Below are 17,550 nucleotides of genomic sequence, written 5' to 3' on the forward strand. Positions count from 1 at the left end.
TTACAATAAATTAACGTGCAGACCAGTTGAGTGCTCCATCTTTTTTCATCTGGGTAGTCATTTTTGAAGTGCCCAGGTAATAAGTCTTTTTGACCTGTATGCTTGTTGCATGTCTCGCTAAGTTATTATCAGGATGATTTGAAATGTTATCACTTTCTTTCTGAATGTTTAGTATTACCTGGTTATTAGAAGTGATCACAGATTAAGCACACAGAGGTACATTTTTATATCAAAGTTAAAATTAAAACCCAAATGAGTCTGATTTCAAGATGTGGGTTATGTTTCCACTTATTATCATTCTCTCCTCTTCCTTGTCATCTATTTCCTCTGGAGAGATTTTATAAAGAAGAACAACACAACACCATGTGTTCATTGTAGGGAGATCAGAGATCTCATTTTATTGGTTATCATGACAGAGACACCAACACTGCTCAGCTGATTACACACGTTTTGCAATGTGCTTTCATGGTTCTCTTGATCCAGTCTCTATAATGGCAGACATCCATGAATGAACATGGTGTGTTTGGTCCATCACAACCCTTGATAACACCATAAATCCGGTTGCCATCATTCCGGTGGTTCGGGTCGGTATACACCACTCCTCCACCTGAGTCACCCTGAGAGAGAGAGAGAGAGAGAGAGAGAGAGAGAGAGAGAGAGAGAGAGAGAGAGAGAGAGAGAGAGAGAGAGAGAGAGTGTTAATGAAGGCTGAGATCAAACAGAATTCAGATGGATGAACAGTCAAATGCTCCTTCCTTCTCCGCAACTTCCAGGTGCTGGCGTCAGCTTTGAAGGGGAAACTAACACAGAAATCGCTGGACTTAAAGCCAACAAATAATTATTTTACCATCTTGTGTTCTTGATCATGCTAGCCATATTTTATACTTTACTATCCGGAAATTGCATTAAATTTGCGATTTCTGTGTTAACTCTATGGGCTTTTAGAAGGGTTTACCCTTCAAAACGTGACTTCAGCACAAGGAAGTTGCTGAGTGGGCGGGCCGTGAATAGGGGTAATTAAAGGTTAATTATACAACAGGTAGCACAGGGCACCATGAAGGGTTAATCTGGCACTGTTTGAAGGTCTTAAATGATGGTATACTACTGTTTATTACATCATGGCATGCACAGCCACAGTTATAAATAAATAAATAGTTATTGGACTCCAAGATGGCTAAACGTTGAGGAACACTGACCTCTGTTGGCGTTGTGAGAAACAACCTAATACATTTATATGAGTGTGAGAAGGTTTGGGATGAAATTAGGTTATTGTGCTGTATGGCCCTTATACATTGATGTAGCAATAGAAGACAATGGAAGTCAACCTGTTCATATGCCTTAAACTGATAATTAAAATAATATTTGTTGTTTCATGTTTATGTTTTGTGTTTTGTTAGTGTTTCTTTGTTGTGTTGTTTTATTCAATTTCTTGTTTGGTGGAAAGGTAAAAAAGAAGAACGTTTTGGAAGATGGCATGTATAATGATGTATGCAGTGCATTATTTCTGAAAGGATAAATATGTCAATAATTGGCCAGCAGAAATATGATAGTAGAAGTTGTATATATGTTAACATGTGCTATACTCACATGACATACATCAACACCATCACGTTGGCCACAGAACATGATGTTGTGTTTACTAGCATCAGGAATGTCGTCATCTCTACAGGCTATAACATCGAGGTCTGCACATTGCAGTGTAGGAAACGGATGTCCATCACCTGTTGAGAATCACAATCAGTTCACATTCATAAATGACAACTGATGCAAAATGTCAACAATGATGTGTAACTTTTTTTCCCTCCATTTAGGCCGGGAGCCAATTCTGAAATTGGCACAAATTGGTACCACCCAAGGTGACCGTACATTTTTTACATTTTTGACTTCCTACATGTCTCTAGTTTACATTTTGGTATGATAACCCTTTCTGATACCCAGCTTAATTGATGTTATCAGCCGCTAGAGTCGGTCTCCCATCGACTTTCTATACAGGAGGAAAATACCCAGAAAAGTTTTTTTTTCTGGGTATTTAAGTGGGATGTGAGGGGTCTAACTAGGGGTTTGTCATGATGCTGAATCCATTGCAGGCATTTGTTTTGCACAAAAAACATTCAGTGGGCTAGAAATGGCCTCAGAAAACAATACACGTATGGGTGAGTATTCATGTTAGTCGGAGGCCTTAGGGTTTTTTTTCTCGTGCTAATCAGTCTAAAAGTGCAAAATTTTGCACAGATGTAGCTCATGGCATGCTCTAATGATTTAGCTAGGGCGCCCGAGTCTGCGACATTCGGGGTCGCCACAGCGGCCAAATCAAGTTGGGCTCCCATCGACTTTAGTGATGAAAAGTGATGAGTCATCACTTTTCAGAGTTTTGTGGGTGCTGTGGTGACCCCGAAGGTCGCCGACTCGGGCGCCCTAGCTAAATCATTAGAGCATGCCCTGAGCTACATCTGTGCAAAATTTTGCACTTTTAGACTGATTAGCACGAGAAAAAAAACCCTAAGGCCTCCAACTAACATGAATACTCACCCATACGTGTATTGTTTTCTGAGGCCATTTCTAGCCCACGGAATGTTTTTCGTGCAAAACAAATGCTTGCAATGGATTCAGCATCATGACAAACCCCTAGTTAGACCCCTCACATCCTACTTAAATACCCAGAAAAAAAAAGTTTTCAGGGTATTTTCCTCCTGTATAGAAAGTCGATGGGAGACCGACTCTAGCGGGTGATAACATCAATTAAGCTGGGTCTCAGAAAGGGTTATCATACCAAAATGTAAACTAGAGACAAGTACGAAGACGAAAATGTAAAAAACGTACGGTCACCTTGGGTGGTACCAATTTGTGCCAATTTCAGAATTGGCTCCCGGCCTAATTGTAAATATAGCTATTAGTAATTTTTCAATGTTGACATGTATTAATGTGTTAAAAGATAATTCCAGAGTACACGTTTTCTTACTATAATTTGATGATATAATATCCCAGAACCCTTTTTCATCAGTCCACTGCAGCTCTGATCACGAGTGGTGGAGTTTAATGTAAATCTCTTATCTATACCTTTTTTTTTTTAAAGTAGATATTTGTTCTTGTGTTTTTACTTCTTGAAGACTTGCAAAACAAGTTTTGAATGTGACATCATCCAACGTCCCCTTTTAGCCGCCACAAACACTGTGGAGAGTATTTGGTCCTTATGAACGACACATATCTACACTATTTTTTTGATTGATACAAATCAGGGATTTACCAATAAACCACACCGCTCACGATCGGGGCTGCGTTGGACTTTGATTGAAAACCATCAAATGGTTACTGTGAACTCACTGCTCCCGTAGCCTGCTGCTTGTACTACTTGACCGGGTGGTATTGCAGGTCGTGCATCTGATACAGCATAAGGACAGTGGCTGGGAAGAGCAATCGTCTGAAGATCAACGTCGGTTATCTGGTTGATTTTCAGTAGTGCGATGTCATGAACAGGTGTTCCAACAGTTTCATCGTAGACGTAACGTGATTTGACTGCTACTTCCATTCCATTCCATCCCGGATAAGGGCGGGGGTGTAGTATTACTGTTACGTTATGTGTCCTGCCAAAATAGAAGAGATAAAGGTTTTAATTGTTTATTCAATAAACAATTAAAACCGGCACAGCTTGTCTGTAGGCCTATACGTATAACGCCTGACACTGTGGTTCCCCTGACACATCACTGTGCCATCACAGGTGACATCACAGTGATGTCAGATACTCAGAGCAGGGATAATGCCTCACATTGTGGTTCCCCTGACACATCACTGTGACATCACAGGTGACATCACAGTGATGTCAGGAACTCAGGAGATCCCTAATGTCATCAATATTAAAGGAGTAGTTCACCCCCAAAATGACTTTTTTTTCTATTGATTAGTCACTCCATGGAGACTAGAGTTCAATAATATCTTTAGTTTTTTGTCGCATTCCTAAGACAAAAATGTGATAACAATAAACGTACCCCCATTCGTTCCGGATGGGGACCCGTTTCGAAACGGGTCCCCATCCGGAATCAATGGGGGTAAATTTACTCGAATACATTTTTTGTCTTAGGAATGTGACAAAAAACAAAAAATATTATTGAACTCTACTCTCCATGGCGTGACTAATCAATAGAAAAAAAGTCATTTTGGGGGTGAACTACTCCTTTAAGCCCATATCTAAAAGGACTTCATATGGGAATGCCCATATATGGAGGAATATATGGAGGAAGTCCATATACTGTATGTGTGGCTGGTTTAGACAGGGATTGGAGCGGGCAGGCTGGCACCCAGACTAGTTTGGATCAGAACCGCAGAGTAGATTAGGCAAACCACATATTCAGCTGTGCTGCTGCATCCCACAAAGACATGCTCCTTACACATGGGGCACCATTTAAAATGGATATAAACTTAATAAATTGCAAGAAGCACTGTTAAAACAGATAAATAATCTGTCAAATGCAAATGTTTTAAGAGTATTATTAATATTAGTATAATCAGATAAAGATTGGTCAATTTGGTTTAGATTTTTGATGCTACAGTATAGTACAATATTGAGGAGATCCATCAGTACATCAATAATAAAGCAGCCACAGTACAGCTATCAGTGGATACTCCTATTGTCTACACTCTACAGGGACAGTCATAACTTCATGGATTTGTCTTGCATGGCCATGTAGGGGATTGGTGTCTAAAAGACGCCCAAATATAGCGGTTTCACAATTATGTTTTCGTGATTAGCCTAAATATTAAAGTAAACACAGTGTTCCTCTCACCATCCTTCCACCCAACAATGAGCTGACGTTAGGACCCATCTTGTGTGGATCAGAGTGCCTCCACAATAGAAGCCATCAATACCAAGACTTCCCGTCACTTTGACATGGTACTGCCAATCATTTTTGTCACAGGTTTCACCTCCGACGAGCCTTTTCTCTATACTGCCTGCTGTGACACCTGTAGAATGACAAAGACCTCTTATCAACTGATTTGCTCATATTGACAAAGGAAACAATTTAATGTCCATGAGAGCATATATACTACAGACGATGTGGACTGAGGCGACCAAAATATTTTAATGCAATACTTATTATTCTCATGATGCATGAAAAATAAATAAGTTGTGAAAATATCTATAATAATCAGTAGTGGACAGTAAAAGTACATTTACTTCTTAATCTTTGGAGTACAAGTACTTTATATTTTGTATACTTTAGACTTTCACTCCACTACATTTCAAAGACCAAATACTGTACTTTTGACTCCACTTCTAGGCAAAAGTTCACCATGCATTAAACACATCAAATGCAGTGAAAATAGCCAACCTACAAAACAGGGTTAGCTCACAATGCACCACAATGCAATGCTTTGTGACTTTGTAGATCCGATAGTTTCACTATCATTACTGTTTTTTGATTCATTTTGAAAAATTAAATGTACTCAATTTGTATTTTGAATAGTTAAGTATTTTAAAACAATTGTAATTTTGAATACTTCTGTATGGCATTATTACATAATCGCCTAATCACAATTATTATAGATAATCACTTTTTTTGCACGATCCTCATAATCGTCACAATTATTTCCATGTTGAAAAATGTTCATATATTTGGAAATATACAAGTTCTGCTATTTCTACTATTCATGTTTTAAACATGAAGTTATTACACAATGTAAGTTATTGGTCATATCTGCTCTGCACAGCTTTTTGTTTACAAAGCCTAAAAGCCAAACAGAAATGCAATTTAATAATGTTCCAGTTTTCAACGACAGAAACACAAATAAATCGTATATTGCAATTATTTGAACAATTAAAGGTCAAGTAAAATGTGCTAATGGTGCAGTCCTACTCACCAGCCCACAGCAGCAGAAGGAACATGAGTGGAGTCATGTTTGTCACTGATCTTCCAGTGACTGTCCTCCAGGTGGGACAGTGGAGTCTTTTTAAATGTAGTCACACTGCCTTATTGGCCCTTCAACCACCAATCACCATGTCCAACGTTATCACCACTATTCTATTGGCTGATGTGACCTCTGCAGGTATGCAAACTACTGAATGACTTTTCCTCCTATTCTGGGGAAAAACATTGATTGATTGAAAACTTTATTAGCAGTTCTCATAGGAAAAAACATGAACGTACAGTACGGATACAAGGTCTATTAATAGGATTTAAACCCAAGAAAACACCATGGCTTGTTTACATTGGGGTCCTTTGTACTCACTCAATTTATTCAATTTCTCATCAGTGAAAAGTAGCACATCTACAATCTCACAGTCACAACACAAAAACAAAGCGTAAGGCTGTTTTCAACAAAGATATTTGGTGTAGAGGTAAAACATTAGGGGGCCAAGTATACAGACCGCTGGGAGACTCCAGTCAACAAAGTATATGCATAGGGTTTAAGTTGTGGTGGTTTTGTCAGTTTGTTCTGCAGCTGTTGTATTTTCGTTATCCAAGCATTGCAATGTGTTCAATTGTAGTAAAAAAGAAAAAAAAGAATGACATTTCATTTATAAAGAACACTACTGTCAAAAACATAACAACTCAAACTATATATTTCGATATGACTGAAATAGATCGATGTACAAGCTCACATGACAGCTTGTAGATTTGCTATATTCGCTGAATGATTGACTATTATTGCATCATGTTTGCCTACTAATAATATTAGTAGGCAAACATTATGCGTATATTATTAATATTATTAATATTATGCCCAGAATATATTATGGATGTTAGCATGTAGCAGAACATAAATTGAACTACTTCTTTAAAAACACAGAATTAAATACTCAGTTTTCTTATTGAGTATTTTATTCAATCTCTCTTCAAAATAATGAAAGCACCGCTACTCTGCCAATAGATTTAGGTGTGGTGCTGGAGCCAAAATGGTGCAAGATGAACAATTAAAGGGAGTCTCCGCACAGTTAAAACTGCATGTGCAAAAAGTTGTCTCTCTTAAAAATAGTTTTTTTCTAATATTCTAATATATTCTTTCTAATACCCTTATCATATGAATTTTTAACGCTATATTATTGTTCCTTATAATATTCATTTTTAACGCTGTATTATTTCTATTTCTTATAATTCACTTGCGAAACACGATCAGCTGCATTTAGGTGAGAAAGTCAGTGAGGATGACTGTAATCATATTGTAAGGAAGCTCTACATTTTATTTGATGAAAGTAATTACACGTCAGGACAGAGTTCCTTTGTGTTTTGTTTCATGTGCATGAAGCTGATACTACCAGTCAACTGTCATATTTGACTTTATTTCAAAGAAGTTCATACACTCAGGACAGCTAGAAGCTTCAATTCAAATGTCTTATTTAACAAAGGATGTTATCCGGGTCTGCTTTGCTTAAAATGCCTTTTCAGTCAGCTAGCTTTATTCAAATATCATAATAAAGCATTGATCATTGTTATACGTGTCTTATGAGTGTTAGCAGGAGGCTCTGGCTCAGAGTGTCTTGTTAATGTTCTCAATATGAATGTAAATGATAAAGGAGAGGAAGAGAGAATAGGAGAGGAGAGAAAAGGATAGAAAGAAAAGAAAAGATCTGTATTCAGATATCAGGGTTCAAACCATTTTAAAATACTTCAAATAGCTGATCTACATCGACACGTTGTAAATAATAAAAAAGGTAAAGAAGTTTGGGAATAAGGGGTAGGCAGGGACGGAAATAGGGCCTATAGTTTTCGTAGAAGATTTTATCAACGTGAGGTGTGTTCCAGGCGTGAGCGTGTGCTCTAACCACGACACCAGGGCGGCCCCATGATATCAAATGTTCGTCTGAGATTATCTTTGGACTTGTGAACATGTCAGAGATCAGCTTTTAGCTTACCTTGTCTGATGGAGTGAAATGATCTCAAATGCCTTCAGATCGAACTAATACTGAACTTCTCTCCATCCTCAACTTCTCGTGACAATTTCAATACTCCTCTTCCATCACTTAGCTTCCCTTCTTCTCTATTTCAGCCTCTGCCTGTAAAATGACACACAAAATGGAATGATTATGAGAAAACACATTAAAAACGCAAAAAACACAATCAAATATGCATTTGAAAAAAATACAGTTAAGTGGACATACCTTACCAAGATCACACCTATATCAGGAGAGATTAATTCCCACTTACCTTGTTATCAAGCTAGAAGGAGGCATTATAAAAATGTTCACCTGAAATTATCTCTGGTCTTGGGAACTTGTCAGAGATTTAGCTTAGTCTGATGGAGTGAAATGATCTCAATGCCTTCAGATCTAACTAATATCTCACATTCTCTTCATCATCCTCTTTGGGTCTTCTTGAACCATTCTTAGTCAGGCCCCTCGCCAGAGACCAATTTGCCATGGGAGACCCTTCCAGGAGCACTAGGCATCAGACAACATAGCTCTCAGGTTCATTGGGGCACGCAAACCTCTGCACCACGATAAGGTGATGGTTCCTTCGGAGAGGAACCTGTAAAAAAAAGAAAAGAAAAGTAGATTAGATACAGTATATATTAAAAACAAGAATCCAACAAGTCAGAAATGAAATTTAGAACAACACAGTTAAAGACAGATTATTTCCCACTTACCTTGTAATCAAGCTAGAAGGAAGAATTATAAAATGTTCGTCTGACGATAGGATGCCTATCAAACGAACACATTAAAATACAGATCAATGAACGTAAAAAATAAATTATAAACTTTTACAATATCATGTAGAAATCATCTCCTGGATGCGCTGCAACTGTATATGACCTGTAAGTAAAGTGGACATCTTTCCATACTTACTCAGTTAATACTTATGTGAAAATCAGGCACGCATCCAACCTCATTAACATTTACAATACAGATTTACAGAATTGTACAATTACAATTTAAGCATTTAGAAGAAGGTCTTAATCCAGAGCGATTTACAATAAGGGGCCCGTTAAGACCGCATTTCCACGCTGACGTCGACCCCGGCTGCGTTTGAACCCACGACGGGATAGGCGTGTGCTCAAACAGCTACACTAGGGCGGCCCCTATAGAATAAGGGTCACTTTGCGACCACGTTTCCTTGCTGACGTCGACCCCGGCTGCGTTTGTACCCACGACGGGAAAGGCGTGTGCTCAAACCGCGACACCAGGGCGGCCCCATGGGGCTTTTAAGCCGTGACATCATTTTGTAGGCAGAGGAGAACTCTACCCCCAGAGCATTTTCTGACCCTCGCTATTTCAACAGATCCGAGACAAAAATAACAACTAAAGTATAATTCTAACACTTTCCTTTCAACAACAATGAGAAGAAAAATGTGTAAATAGTAAAAATAGTAAAAAGATTCACGGAAACTGGGGGCAGAAATTCTCCTCTGCCTACAAAATGATGTCATACTTAACAGCCCCATATCAAAGAATCTAAAACATAAATAATGAACATTTACAATATCATGTAGAAATCATCTCCTGGATGCACTGCAACTGTATATGACCTGTAATTAAAGGGGAAATCTTTCCATACTTACTCAGTTAATACTTACGTGAAATACTTCACGTAAGTAATACTTACGTGAAAAAATGCAACCTCCTCTTCATCATTTTATTCTCTTCATAATGTCCCTCTTCATCTTCTTATTTCCTCTTCTCTTCTTCATCTTCATCTTACAATAAGGGGCCCGTTGCGACTGCAATTCCACGCTGACGTCGACCCCGGCTGCGTTTGAACCCACGACGGGAAAGGCGTGTGCTCAAACAGCTACACTAGGGCGGCCCCTATAGAATAAGGGTCCCTTTGCGACCGCGTTTCCTTGCTGACGTCGACCCCGGCTGCGTTTGAACCCACGACGGGAAAGGCGTGTGCTCTAAATGCGACACCAGGGCGGCCCCATATCAAAGATTCTAAAACATAAATAATGAACATTTACAATATCATGTAGAAATCATCTCCTGGATGCACTGCAACTGTATATGACCTGTAATTAAAGGGGAAATCTTTCCATACTTACTCAGTTAATACTTACGTGAAAATCAGGCATGCATACAACCTCCTCTTCATCATTGTATTCTCTTCATTATGTCCCTCTTCATCTTCTTATTTCCTCTTTTCTTCTTCATCTTCATCTTACAATAAGGGGCCCGTTGCGACCGCAATTCCACGCTGACGTCGACCCCGGCTGCGTTTGAACCCACGACGGGAAACGCGTGTGCTCAAACAGCTACACTAGGGCGGCCTCTATAGAATAAGGGTCCCTTTGCGACCGCGTTTCCTTGCTGACGTCGACCCCGGCTGCGTTTGTACCCACGACGGGAAAGGCGTGTGCTCTAACCGCGACACCAGGGCGGCCCCATATCAAAGAATCTAAAACATAAACAATGAACATTTACAATATCATGTAGAAATCATCTCCTGGATGCACTGCAACTCTATATGACCTGTAAAGTAAAGGGGAAATCTTTCCATACTTACTCAGTTAATACTTACGTGAAAATCAGGCACGCATACAACCTCCTCTTCATCATTGTATTCTCTTCATTATGTCCCTCTTCATCTTCTTATTTCCTCTTCTCTTCTTCATCTTCATCTTACAATAAGGGGCTCGTTGCGACCGCAATTCCACGCTGACGTCGACCCCGGCTGCGTTTGAACCCACGACGGGAAAGGCGTGTGCTCAAACAGCTACACTAGGGCGGCCCCTATAGAATAAGGGTCCCTTTGCGACCGCGTTTCCTTGCTGACGTCGACCCCAACTGTGTTTGAACCCACGACGGGAAAGGCGTGTGCTCTAACCGCGACACCAGGGCGGCCCCATATCAAAGAATCTAAAACATAAATAATGAACATTTACAATATCATGTAGAAATCATCTCCTGGATGCACTGCAACAGTATATGACCTGTAAAGTAAAGGGGACATCTTACTCAGTTAATACTTACGTGAAAATCAGGCACGCATACAACCTCCTCTTCATCATTGTATTCTCTTCATTATGTCCCTCTTCATCTTCTTATTTCCTCTTCTCTTCTTCATCTTCATCTTACTATAAGGGGCCCGTTGCGACCAAAATTCCATGCGGTTTCGCTTTGGGAAATGGCAGGCTGTTGGGTTTTGTAGCTTACACTGACTGGATCGTATTGTGAATGGAATCGGTGAACCATCGCGCAATGGATCCGCGCGCGCGCCCACGTTAAAGGTAGGCAAAATCCTGGCGGTGTGGACCCTCAGAAGGGGTCTTAAAATGGGGGTAAATGAGTTAACAAGCTAGAAGGAAGAATTATAAAATGTTCGTCTGACGATAGGATGCCTATCAAACGAACACATTACAATACAGATCAAAGAACGTAAAAAATAAATAATAAACATTTACAATATTATGTAGAAATAATCTCCTGGATGCACTGCAACTGTATATGACCTGTAAAGTAAAGGGGAAATCTTTCCATACTTACTCAGTTAATACTTACGTGAAAATCAGGCACGCATACAACCTCCTCTTCATCATTGTATTCTCTTCATTATGTCCCTCTTCATCTTCTTATTTCCTCTTCTCTTCTTCATCTTCATCTTACAATAAGGGGCTCGTTGCGACCGCAATTCCACGCTGACGTCGACCCCGGCTGCGTTTGAACCCACGACGGGAAAGGCGTGTGCTCAAACAGCTACACTAGGGCGGCCCCTATAGAATAAGGGTCCCTTTGCGACCGCGTTTCCTTGCTGACGTCGACCCCGGCTGCGTTTGACCCCACGACGGGAAAGGCGTGTGCTCTAACCGCGACACCAGGGCGGCCCCATATCAAAGAATCTAAAACATAAATAATGAACATTTACAATATCATGTAGAAATCATCTCCTGGATGCACTGCAACTGTATATGACCTGTAAAGTAAAGGGGAAATCTTTCCATACTTACTCAGTTAATACTTACGTGAAAATCAGGCACGCATACAACCTCCTCTTCATCATTGTATTCTCTTCATTATGTCCCTCTTCATCTTCTTATTTCCTCTTCTCTTCTTCATCTTACAATAAGGGGCCCGTTGCGACCGCAATTCCACGCTGACGTCGACCCCGGCTGCGTTTGAACCCACGGCGGGAAAGGCGTGTGCTCAAACAGCTACACTAGGGCGGCCCCTATAGAATAAGGGTCCCTTTGCGACCGCGTTTCCTTGCTGACGTCGACCCCGGCTGCGTTTGAACCCACGACGGGAAAGGCGTGTGCTCTAACCGCGACACCAGGGCGGCCCCATATCAAAGAATCGAAAACATAAATAATGAACATTTACAATATCATATAGAAATCATCTCCTGGATGCAATGCAACTGTATATGACCTGTAAAGTAAAGGGGAAATCTTTCCATACTTACTCAGTTAATACTTACGTGAAAATCAGGCACGCATACAACCTCCTCTTCATCATTGTATTCTCTTCATTATGTCCCTCTTCATCTTCTTATTTCCTCTTCTCTTCTTCATCTTCATCTTACAATAAGGGGCCCGTTGCGACCGCAATTCCATGCGGTTTCGCTTTGGGAAATGGCAGGCTGTTGGGTTTTGTAGCTTACACTGACTGGATCGTATTGTGAATGGAATCGGTGAACCATCGCGCAATGGATCCGCGCGCGCGCCCACGTTAAAGGTAGGCAAAATCCTGGCGGTGTGGACCCTCAGAAGGGGTCTTAAAATGGGGGTAAATGAGTTAACAAGCTAGAAGGAAGAATTATAAAATGTTCGTCTGACGATAGGATGCCTATCAAACGAACACATTACAATACAGATCAAAGAACGTAAAAAATAAATAATAAACATTTACAATATTATGTAGAAATCATCTCCTGGATGCACTGCAACTGTATATGACCTGTAAAGTAAAGGGGAAATCTTTCCATACTTACTCAGTTAATACTTACGTGAAAATCAGGCACGCATACAACCTCCTCTTCATCATTGTATTCTCTTCATTATGTCCCTCTTCATCTTCTTATTTCCTCTTCTCTTCTTCATCTTCATCTTACAATAAGGGTCTCGTTGCGACCGCAATTCCACGCTGACGTCGACCCCGGCTGCGTTTGAACCCACGACGGGAAAGGCGTGTGCTCAAACAGCTACACTAGGGCGGCCCCTATAGAATAAGGGTCCCTTTGCGACCGCGTTTCCTTGCTGACGTCGACCCCGGCTGCGTTTGACCCCACGACGGGAAAGGCGTGTGCTCTAACCGCGACACCAGGGCGGCCCCATATCAAAAAATCTAAAACATAAATAATGAACATTTACAATATCATGTAGAAATCATCTCCTGGATACACTGCAACTGTATATGACCTGTAAAGTAAAGGGGAAATCTTTCCATACTTACTCAGTTAATACTTACGTGAAAATCAGGCACGCATACAACCTCCTCTTCATCATTGTATTCTCTTCATTATGTCCCTCTTCATCTTCTTATTTCCTCTTCTCTTCTTCATCTTACAATAAGGGGCCCGTTGCGACCGCAATTCCACGCTGACGTCGACCCCGGCTGCGTTTGAACCCACGGCGGGAAAGGCGTGTGCTCAAACATCTACACTAGGGCGGCCCCTATAGAATAAGGGTCCCTTTGCGACCGCGTTTCCTTGCTGACGTCGACCCCGGCTGCGTTTGAACCCACGACGGGATAGGCGTGTGCTCTAACCGCGACACCAGGGCGGCCCCATATCAAAGAATCTAAAACATAAATAATGAACATTTACAATATCATGTAGAAATCATCTCCTGGATGCAATGCAACTGTATATGACCTGTAAAGTAAAGGGGAAATCTTTCCATACTTACTCAGTTAATACTTACGTGAAAATCAGGCACGCATACAACCTCCTCTTCATCATTGTATTCTCTTCATTATGTCCCTCTTGATCTTCTTATTTCCTCTTCTCTTCTTCATCTTACAATAAGGGGCCCGTTGCGACCGCAATTCCACGCTGACGTCGACCCCGGCTGCGTTTGAACCCACGACGGGAAAGGCGTGTGCTCAAACAGCTACACTAGGGCGGCCCCTATAGAATAAGGGTCCCTTTGCGACCGCGTTTCCTTGCTGACGTCGACCCCGGCTGCGTTTGACCCCACGACGGGAAAGGCGTGTGCTCTAACCGCGACACCAGGGCGGCCCCATATCAAAGAATCTAAAACATAAATAATGAACATTTACAATATCATGTAGAAATCATCTCCTGGATGCACTGCAACTGTATATTACCTGTAAAGTAAAGGGGAAATCTTTCCATACTTACTCAGTTAATATTTACGTGAAAATCAGGCACGCATACAACCTCCTCTTCATCATTGTATTCTCTACATTATGTCCCTCTTCATCTTGTTATTTCCTCTTCTCTTCTTCATCTTCATCTTACAATAAGGGGCCCGTTGCGACCGCAATTCCACGCTGACGTCGACCCCGGCTGCGTTTGAACCCACGACGGGAAAGGCGTGTGCTCAAACAGCTACACTAGGGCGGCCCCTATAGAATAAGGGTCCCTTTGCGACCGCGTTTCCTTGCTGACGTCGACCCTGGCTGCGTTTGAACCCACGACGGGAAAGGCGTGTGCTCTAACCGCGACACCAGGGCGGCCCCATATCAAAGAATCTAAAACATAAATAATGAACATTTACAATATTATGTAGAAATCATCTCCTGGATGCACTGCATCTGTATATGACCTGTAAAGTAAAGGGGACATCTTTCCATACTTACTCAGTTAATACTTACGTGAAAATCAGGCACGCATACAACCTCCTCTTCATCATTGTATTCTCTTCATTATGTCCCTCTTCATCTTCTTATTTCCTCTTCTCTTCTTCATCTTCATCTTACAATAAGGGCCCGTTGCGACCGCAATTCCACGCTGACGTCGACCCCGGCTGCGTTTGAACCCACGACGGGAAAGGTGTGTGCTCAAACAGCTACACTAGGGCGGCCCCTATTCAGAACAAGGGGCCCATTGCGACCGCGTTTCCTTGCTGACGTCGACCCCGGCTGCGTTTGAACCCACAACGGGAAAGGCGTGTGCTCTAACAGCTACACTAGGGCGGCCCCTATTCAGAACAAGGGGCCCATTGCGACCGCGTTTCCTTGCTGACGTCGACCCCGGCTGCGTTTGAACCTATGACGGGAAAGGCGTGTGCTCTAACAGCAACACTAGGGCGGCCCCCTCTAGAAGATAGGATGCCTATCAAACGAACACATTAAAATACTTACGTGAAAATCAAGCAGGTCTTGATCCAGAGCGATTTACAATATGGGGCCCATTGCGACCGCAATTCCACGCTGAAGTCGACCCCAGCTGCGTTTGAACCCGTGACGGGAAAGGCGTGTGCTCTAACAGCACTAGGGCGGCCCCTATTCAGAACAAGGGGCCCATTGCGACCGCGTTTCCTTGCTGACGTCGACCCCGGCTGCGTTTGAACCCACGACGGGAAAGGCGTGTGCTCTAACAGCAACACTAGGGCGGCCCCATATCACATGCCTAGAAGTAGTAACCTAAAAACGTAGGTAAACCAAGAACACATTTTTTAAAATAAATAACAAACATTTACAATATTATGTAGGAATCATCTCCTGGATGCACTGCAACTGTAAATTACCTTAAGTAAAGGGGACATCTTTCCATACTTACTCAGTTAATACTTAAGTGAAAATCAAGCTTACCTTGTCTGATGGAGTGAAATGATCTCAAATGCCTTCTGATGGAACTTATACTGAACTTCTCTCCATCTTCAAGTTCTCGTCACAATTTCAATTCTCCTCTTCAATCAATCAGCTTCCCTTCTTCTCCATTTCAGTATCTGCCTGTAAAATGACACAAAATGAAATGATTATGAGAAAACACATTAAAAACGCACAAAACACTGCATTTGAAAACAATACTGTTAAGTGGACATACCTTACCTAGATCACACCTACATCAGGAGAGATTAGTTCCCACTTACCTTGTTATCAAGCTAGAAGGAGGCATTATAAAAATGTTCGCCTTAAATCATCTGGCCTTGTCAGAGATCAGCTTTTAGCTTACCTTGTCTGATGGAGTGAAATGACCTCAATGCCTCAGATCGAACTAATACTCTTCATCATCCTCTTTGGGTCTTCTTGAACCATTCTTAGTCAGGCCCCTCCCCAGAGACCAATTTGCCATGGGAGACCCTTCCAGGAGCACAAGTTACCAGACAACATAGCTCCCAGGTTCATTGGGGCACGCAAACCTCTCCACCACGTTAAGGTGATGGTTCCTTCGGAGAGGAACCTGTAAAAAAAAGAAAAGTAGATTAGATATACAGTATATTACAAACAACAAGAATCAGACAGTCAGAAATGAAATTTAGAACAGTACAGTTAAGTAAACATTGTTTCATACCTTACCTAGATTATACTTAGATAAAAATAAAGCCTGTGTTGTACTGTAGTGAAGGGAAACATTTTCATGATTACCAGTTAACAAGCTACAGTAGGAGGCATTAAAAAATACATTTATTGTTGTCTAAAAATAATTAAAACAATACAGCTAAGGACATATTATTTCCCACTTACCTTGATATGGAGCTAGAAGGAAGCATTATAAAATGTTCGTCTGACGATAGGATGCCTATCAAACGAACACATTAAAATACTTACGTGAAAATCAAGCAGGTCTTGATCCAGAGCGATTTACAATATGGGGCCCGTTGCGACCGCAATTCCACGCTGACGTCGACCCCAGCTGCGTTTGAGCCCACGACGGGAAAGGCGTGTGCTCTAACAGCTACATTAGGGCGGCCCCTATTCAGAACAAGGGGCCCATTGCGACCGCGTTTCCTTGCTGACGTCGACCCCGGCTGCGTTTGAACCTACGACGGGAAAGGCGTGTGCTCTAACAGCAACACTAGGGCGGCCCCATATCACATGCCTAGAAGATAGGATGCCTATCAAACGAACACATTAAAATACTTACGTGAAAATCAAGCAGGTCTTGATCCAGAGCGATTTACAATATGGGGCCCGTTGCGACCGCAATTCCACGCTGACGTCGACCCCAGCTGCGTTTGAACCCACGACGGGAAAGGCGTGTGCTCTAACAGCTACACTAGGGCGGCCCCTATTCAGAACAAGGGGCCCATTGCGACCGTTTTTCCTTGCTGACGTCGACCCCGGCTGCGTTTGAACCCACGACGGGAAAGGCGTGTGCTCTAACAGCAACACTAGGGCGGCCCCATATCACATGCCTAGAAGATAGGATGCCTATCAAACGAACACATTAAAATACTTACGTGAAAATCAAGCAGGTCTTGATCCAGAGCGATTTACAATATGGGGCCCGTTGCGACCGCAATTCCACGCTGACGTCGACCCCAGCTGCGTTTGAACCCACGACGGGAAAGGCGTGTGCTCTAACAGCTACACTAGGGCGGCCCCTATTCAGAACAAGGGGCCCATTGCGACCGTTTTTCCTCGCTGACGTCGACCCCGGCTGCGTTTGAACCCACGACGGGAAAGGCGTGTGCTCTAACAGCAACACATGCCTAGAAGTAGTAACCTAAAAAACGTAGGTAAACCAAGAACCATTTTTTTTTTAAATAAATAACAAA

General features: G+C 41.9%; 1 long non-coding RNA gene across 1 annotated transcript; it reads right to left on the reverse strand.

Annotated features, from left to right (window-relative positions):
- Window positions 1–483: 483 nt before the first annotated feature.
- Window positions 484–3,554, reverse strand: LOC308280895. Its single transcript, XR_013961790.1, has 3 exons — window positions 3,322–3,554; window positions 1,588–1,721; window positions 484–617 (listed from the first exon to the last, which is right to left on the reverse strand). It is a non-coding gene; the product is annotated as an uncharacterized lncRNA (long non-coding RNA).
- Between the last annotated feature and the right edge of the window lie 13,996 nt (window positions 3,555–17,550).

Source organism: Nannobrachium achirus, assembly GCF_963921795.1.
Source record: "Nannobrachium achirus genome assembly, chromosome: 3".
Taxonomy (NCBI): domain Eukaryota; kingdom Metazoa; phylum Chordata; class Actinopteri; order Myctophiformes; family Myctophidae; genus Nannobrachium; species Nannobrachium achirus.